The sequence below is a fragment of the Talpa occidentalis genome, unplaced genomic scaffold (assembly GCF_014898055.3).
Source record: "Talpa occidentalis isolate TD23 unplaced genomic scaffold, MPIMG_talOcc4v2.1 talOcc4.13, whole genome shotgun sequence".
Classification (NCBI taxonomy): domain Eukaryota; kingdom Metazoa; phylum Chordata; class Mammalia; order Eulipotyphla; family Talpidae; genus Talpa; species Talpa occidentalis.
Window position 1 is genome coordinate 26314063 of NW_023601322.1, and position 8068 is coordinate 26322130.

At 36.9% G+C, this 8068-nt stretch overlaps 1 long non-coding RNA gene across 1 annotated transcript; it reads right to left on the reverse strand.

Annotated features, from left to right (window-relative positions):
* Positions 1-2609: 2609 nt before the first annotated feature.
* LOC129145671 (uncharacterized) lies at positions 2610-4888 on the reverse strand. Its single transcript, XR_008551596.1, has 3 exons — positions 4831-4888; positions 3965-4069; positions 2610-2832 (listed from the first exon to the last, which is right to left on the reverse strand). It is a non-coding gene; the product is annotated as an uncharacterized LOC129145671 (long non-coding RNA).
* Positions 4889-8068: the final 3180 nt, after the last annotated feature.

Here is an 8068-nt window from a genome sequence, read left to right on the forward strand (position 1 = left end):
ATTTTCTTTAACTTCTGCTGTGTTTTATTCATCTGTGAGCTAAACTAGAATGAATTCCAAAGACTTGGGAAGGATTAGGTTAAGATATAATCTTGAAAATACTTAATAAACATAGGGAACTGGAACACATAACATCTAGCCAGGAATCCAACTGATTTCTACTCAAAGTGGCCCCCTACGATAAGCCTACAGACTTACAGAGTATGAATCCATACATTTGATTATATTATCCCTCCATTTCCCTAGCCACAGGGGTAGAGATTTTGCCAGCATGTCTCATTGCCAATCCAAACAGTGATATGAGTTGCTTCTTACAGCCATGGCACACTCTCCTCATCAGAAAGCTTTATGAATGGATGTGCATTAATCAAGCAGTCATCCTAAGAGGCAGAGTGGAAGCAGACTCTGAGCTTGGAAGATGTCTGGAAGCTTCCAGGTGCAGAGCTTACATTTACTGCCTTGTCGATGAGTCCTGGATGTCAGTAGGGCTCAGACAAATACTCCAATTCTACTTTCTGTATCTTTAAATATTTCTAATTCTGTGTATATCAGCTCCAATACAGAGCCTTCCATTTGCCCTTAGACAGGCATCTATCTGAAATCCTTCCTTAGCACAAATCAAGTTGATGGTTTTTGGCAACTTACTTATTTTTTTTTTAATTTAATTTTCTCATCTGGAAAATCATGGTTTTTGTTATCTATTGCTGTTGATAAAACTTTACAAGGTGTCACAAGTAAAGAACCTAGTAGGGTCAAATTACAGTGCTTTCTACCAATTCCTTGAGAAATGATGTTACACTTTCTCCTTAAAACATTATCATTTTTCTGTATTTTGGTCATGTAATCATCATCTTCATCAAATCTCCTTTATTGAGTATTTTTTTTTGGTCACAGTATCCCATATGTATATGTATTTATGTAGAATCTCATTTGGCCTGTTGTGTATCCATGTATGCAGTTAATAAATATGATCCATTCACTTTGAACAAATGCTATATATACTGACTCTGCGAATGAATGTTGTTTGTCCCATTTTACAACTGAGGAAACCAAATCTTAGAGAGATTAAGACACATGAACAGCATTAAATGATGAGCCAATATCTTAGCTGAATCAAATCAGCCTTTTAAACTCCAGTGCCTACCTGTTACTTTCTATAATAAAGGCACCAACTACTCACAGCAGACTATCTTAAAGGAATCATCAAATCCTTTGATTACTTATATTAGCAGCTCATTTTACTTGGAAGCAGGAACTGTGTACTCTACAAGCAACAGGTTTGACAGACTTTCACTTGTGATTTAATTTTCCCAGTTTGCTTTCTTAGCTGTTTACTCTAAAATGTGGGATTTTAAGAAATCATCTTTGAACCTCTTCCAATTATATAAAATGCCTATAATTAATAAATATTTGAAAATATAGTAAAAATTAAATTGCAATCTAGAATAATGAATTGTACTCAAGATTTTATATTCAACAATATTATAGCTCACTTTGGATCTATGCAAATAAGAACATATTCCAAAAATCTTATATCTCAATATGCTTTGTATATAATCAAAACATTTGATATGTATGAATAGCCACTTGTTGTGTGCAACCTTCTCCACCTACGTGTTTCATCTGAATATTCATGACCACTGAGTGAAAATGGCAAGTACAACCTCTCTTGAAGGTGAGAATACTTAGTCTTTTAGAATTTGAGGGAGCTCGTGTTTGTGAATATATTTGTCTTCCTCAGGACTCAATCATGATTACAGTGGGTTGAATAGTGTCCCCACAAAACTCACATGTACTTGGAAGTTCATAAAGTGATCTTGTATGGAAGTACAGTTTTCCATATAATTACACTAATTACTAATTACAGATTGGGTATAATCAGTTTAATAAAGAAACCACATGATCTAAGTGTCTACCTCTAAATCTAATAACTTCTATATAAGAACAGGAAAGGACACACTGACACACTGAGAGGGTCATGTGATGGCAGAGACAGAGACAGAGATCACATGTACAGTTACAAGTTGAGGAGCAGGCAGGGCTTCCAGCATCTACCAGAAACTAGGAACAGGTAAGGGTGGATTCTTTCTTAGAAGCCTTCAGAGACAGCATTCCCTCCTAAAGCCCTTACTTTAGACATTTTGCCTCCAGAACAGAGAGAATAAATGTGTGTTGTTTTAAGCCACTCAGTTTTTGTATTTTTTACAGAATTATCAGAAAAGTAATACATCTAAGAAGCAAAAAAACACTGTACCATCTCTTCTGAAGACCATAACAGACCAATATGAGAGCAGTAGAAACGAAACAAGTGAATGAATTAAAGAATTTATTATTATTTTCATTTTGCAACCATTTCTTGAGGTGATTGACATGACATAATTTACATTTTTTAATAGACCATAAAAGAACAACAGATTTGGAAGTCAGGGAGGTAGACAGGAGACTGCACAGTGATCCAGGAAAAAATGGACGGCTCTAGCAGGGATGAGGTGAGAAGGACAGGGTGCTGGTTTTACAATACTGATGTCAAGTCCTGAGAATGTGTAAGCTACTAAGATAGAGGGCTGGATTTAGAAAGGAGTTCTTGAAACAGAGATTTCAGAGGGTTGAATTTATTGGTGATGATTTTTGACAATGGATTAGGTGAGTGTGGTGAGGTAGAAGGAAAGATCATCTGAAGTGCAGAGGAAAGACAAAGTGAGAAGCGAAATATTTTTATGTACTTGTAAGATAGCCTCAGGATGTGACTGTGGGCTGTGTCATCTCCCCCTCAACGCTGCAGAGACAAATGCTGTCCTACCTTCTTCATATATCTTAGTGCTTGTCACAATCCTAGAATTAAAGATAAATTTAGCGAGTGTTTGCTGCAGGACTGAATTATTAGACTTATAAGAATTATTAGAATATTATGTTTCTGATAAAACTGATTTTAAAGGATTTTCTATCTCACATCATTAGTGACATACTACCATGATAACTCAGGACAAGAATGGTGTACCTCCCACACACGTGCACACACTCACACACATGCATGTACATACTGTTCCTGCATTAATAAAATGACATATAGTTACCCCAAAATGAACGTGAGGGGGATGGAGGTGTTATGGCAGCTGGGGACTCAAGGCACAGGGATTCTGCTGTTGGTGGGAGCTTTCATGGCAGAAAAAGAGGTGGAAAGCCACTTTCTCCATAAGTAGTGTGTTTATGTATTATTCACAGTAGCAAATAATTGCAAAATGTCAACATTTCATTTTCCTCGTAAGAGCTTCTTTTGATTAGTGACCTAATTAACCATTAAGAAGAAAAGGTTTTTTAAGTGTAAATATGAAAAGAGGGAGTGTTTCTTAGCAGCAATTTGTGATCTTAAAATGTCAGAGGCAGGCACATCACAGAGGTGCTACCAACCAGCACTTTTCAAAATATGACTCCATGTCAGCAGCGTGTGGCGTGGATGTGTGTGGGGTTTTTTTGTCTGTGTTCTGAAACAAGCAATGCAAATATAGATATGGTTGCCCAAGAGATTTCTTTCCCTTTTTGAAAACCCTTCAACATTTTCTCTGACAGCCTAGAAAAGGTTGTTTTTAATCAATTTAATTTGAGGCTGTATTCTCCACAGATAATGACATGCTTTCACTTCCTGAGTATCTATGGAAAAAATGCAAAACTGTAACACACAGGCACACACATTCCCATGTATGCAACAAATGTACAATGAAGGAAAATGTACATGTGCAATGCACCCACATGCAACACACAATACAACACACTGACACAAACGTGTACACTATATACAGCTCATACGTTCACAGAAAACACACACATACACACAATGCACACATTTATACACCCACCACACATATAGCCCTGCATACCTCCACATACCACATGTGAATACAAACACCGGCTACACATAATCACAATCCATATTTACATATGAATGTTAAAGACATTTCTCTAAGACCTTATTCCTCATGTCAAGGTGTGACATCTCCTGGGAGAGTTCTGCTGGAAACATTTCTGAAACAGCTTTCCTCACAGTTGACAGTAAACTGACCTTTCATTTCAGCTGCCCACAGGGACCAAGGATGAGCAAGATGCATAAAATGTGGAAAAACAAACAAACAACATCTATAACCATATAGCATCCTTACAAAGGTCCAAGTCAGTTTTAAATATATTCTACCTGACTTCTACCTGATAACAAGATAATAAAGTTCTGTTACTAGAAACAAAAATATTACTATAAGAATATCTCTGTCTTTGGAGGTTATGATGAAAATAAGTCTATAAAATAAACTGTGAAAATCAAACAAACCCAGATTACATTGATTTATAGTATTATAATAAAGCAAGATTTATAAAAAAATCTTAGCAATTAGTTAAGACCCATCTAAACCTATGTTCTTATTGTGTAATGTACACACATATGCATGATCTTTGTTAATAAACTTTTCAAGACCAAGTGCTTGACTTTTTTTTTTTAATTTTCATGTTTTTTTTCTTTCTGAATCACCAGTAATAAATGGCAAGTCCTAATAATTTTGATCAATAAGTGATTCATCCTTAAGAATGAGAATGCAGATTGACTTAAAGCATTGAATACTATTTTGATAGGTGATTTATTTAGACCCTACTATGAGTCAGGTAGAGTGAAATACCTTATAGGTAACAAATAATGAGAAAATTCCTACTTTCCAGGAGCCACTAACTAGTAGGAAAAACATGTGTTATGATAATTTGATCAGTGATAAGGGGAGGGAAGTCATACAAGTATGCAGGGAGATGTAACTGAGGGTCAGGAAAGTTTTCTTCTATCTCATACTCCACCTCACTTCCTGCAAAGAGTTTGAGCTCCAGAAACAGGAACTTGAAAGTTTATGAACTGAGGCAGAAGGCCACACTGTCAGGATTCAAAAATACACATTGTGATGTCACAGTGTCTCAGATGCTAGAATCATCCATTAAAAATCTATGCTGCATGACAAATTTCTACAGGAAAATGAAGCTATTAAAAAAATCATTTCTCAGTTTGGATCTTACCACAATCATTCAGAGGATTTTTGTGAAGACAACTGGACTATATTGGGACTAATGTCGCTCCCCTATTTCTATTCTCTATTTGCCTCTATAACAATTTGTATCAGAAAGGGTTCCAGATGTGAAAGCCATTTGTCTTCATGGGTATACATCTGCCTCTTCATTCTCACATGCATGTGAGTATGTATGTTTGAGTGTCCACATGTCCTCCAGTACTTTGCTCATGACCAACTAGCTCTATGTGTACCTGGGATGTCTGACCCTAGGAGAGCCTGGACTTGACCTGCCTGAGATACTGGCACTTCTGATGGGCAGAAAGAGCAGTTGAGTAAGTCACTTCTGTGGGAGCGTGATATCTAGAAATGACAGAGGGGAACGGTGTCTCTTTGAGACTGAGATTGCCAACATCCTAAAAGATTGAAGCCATTCACTCCAGCTCCAAGCTACAGACTAGTCCCCATTCTTGAGGAAAATAATCATTTTTCCTATACTATTAATAGGAGCAGCTGATCTTTTTTCTAACTTGTCCAGTGCTGCTGCTTTATCTTCAGCTTAAGCCTGTATGTGACCGCTGGGCCCATGGGCCTGGAGACATGTGGGCAAGGATATTGTTGCCTTGTACTCTGCAGTGAAGTGGAGACCATGTTCACCCCATCACATCACTCAACTATTGAGGAAATATTGTTGGAGAAATCAAAGCTTGTGTTTGATTGACAATAGTGATGAGAGGGAAACCTCAGCTCCTGGTCCAGCAAGGATGTTTATGATAGCAGGTTCTAGTAGGTAGCATAAGTGGAGCCACGTGACATGTTCAATTCTGATTTGGAATGCTTAATTTTGGAACATGTTTTTTCTTTCTTCAAATTTTAAATAAGAGACAAAAGACCCACGGGGATATACAGAAAGAAAGTTCTCCTTCTCCAACATTAATGTATGGTCTTTAGGAATGGTGATTTATGTGGACCTCTCTGAGAGCTCACCCTTTCTTATTTGTGAGCTCTCAGAAAGCTCTCATAATCCATGATTAAAAATCATGGCACTACTAGTACTATTGGTAGGAACAGTATGGGAGAATTATAACATGAGATGCTGAGGACTCAGAGAAAGATGGAGGAAAAAAATACAAGGAAGACATGTCAGAGGTACATACTAGAAATTCCTGAGTTTTGTCTCTTAAAATAATAAAAGGAAACTTTTCTTGAATAATTTGTAAAAGGAAAGAATGAAAAGAAACAAGGTCCTTGGCCAAGTAGCCTCCTCTTTGCAACCATCCAAGGGGCTCTGTGGAAGCCAGTGATAGGTGCTGTGTGGAGAAGATAATGACACTACCCAGGAAGGACCAGCCACCACCTGATCTTTCACACCAACTTTAGACCCATGTAACCAGACAATGGCTGAGCAGGCTGTGCAGCGTAGAGATGGGCAAATCACAAAAACAGACTGATTTTCTCCTTTACTGTCTGAAATTGAAAGAGTTTATATAACCAAAGCCAGAAATTTTGTACCAAATGCCTGAGACCTAATCATCCTTTTTTCATGGTTATGGTGTCTTCTAGTCTGATTCAAAATCTGAACTTTTTGATAACTGAGCAAATCCAGGTGATTCCTCTGGACTCTAGGCATACAGCAAATGAGGGAAGATGCCTTCAATAAACATCTCCTTTTTGCCTGACAAGCAGTGGCTAAACTGCTTTTTATTTTTTGCATTTTATTAGTTATTAAATAATAAATATAAATTCCTAGGTGGGTTTCCACAAAACTAATCTCTCCAGCAATCGTTAAGCTAAAAAAAAAATCAATATAAAATTTATGTAAGTGAGACATTTAAAACTATGGTTCCTGTGGAAACAGATTCCCAAAACAAACTAATTCTTAGAATAAGTATTTATCTTTCTGGAATGGTGCTGCTTATATTGTTTGAAGTCAAAAAGGAAAATGTTGTATGTTAATCATATCTTCTTCTCCAGAGAAATTTGTCCAAGGGGTCAAAGATGCTGAAACACTGACAAAGACACTAAATCCTGTTTTGCAAGTTGCAAAATTCTGCACTGAGCTGGGCAACGTAGCCTCTGTCCTTTCCTCTGTATATACACAAGTTTCTCCAAATCTACTTTCTTCACCTCCATTAGTGCTCAATTCAGCCACCATTACCTCTTAGCAGATGGCATAAAGATCCTTCCAATTGGTCATCCTGCCTCTACTCTAGCCAACCTACTATCCTTTATCCATGGCAGCAGTTACTTAGAATTATGTCATTTCATATCTAAATTTCACCAATGACTTTCTATACCCCTTGGCATGAAATTAAATTCCACATCCCATTTGTCAGTGTCTTTCCAGTTCTCATGATGGAAAAACCCCTTTCCTTCTCTGTAATGTTCTATTTCCCATGCCTTGGTTTGCATTTTTTTTCCCAATAAAACTCACTAGCCCCATTCTTGCACCTGGCACATGCTATTCCTTCTGCCTGAGCTTACTATTTCTAGCTCCTGTCTACTATGGACATTTTGGTTTTAATGCTCTCTCTTCAGGATAGCCTTCTGTGATCATTTAAATATCAATACTTGGAACACAAGGCCTTGTACTTTATAACACTCAGTACTATTTGGAATTGTGAGCACACAGACAATGATGGTTACCTAATGCTAGTCTCTCTATAGATGCTTAATGAAATCTAATCCTAACTTATATCACTGGATTATAATTGTATTTGTTTAATTATTAATATTTGATATACTGTCTCCTTCTGAGGTTCATTCCAATCACATAATCTCATGGTTGAACATTGAGTTATTTGGAAAGATTCTAAGACACAATGTTTTCCAATAAAAAAATTCTAGTAGGCTGTCAAAGCATATGGCCTGCACTAGGCAAAAAGTAATATGATAGTGAGCATAGAATGGACCAGGTTCCTAGCAATATGCCATAAAATCTTGCCACTGTGCTGATATGTGACCTTTATAGCTTGTAGCTTTTAAAATCATATTCTTACCCAGTGCTGCATGTCACACTCATTAAAATAACAATT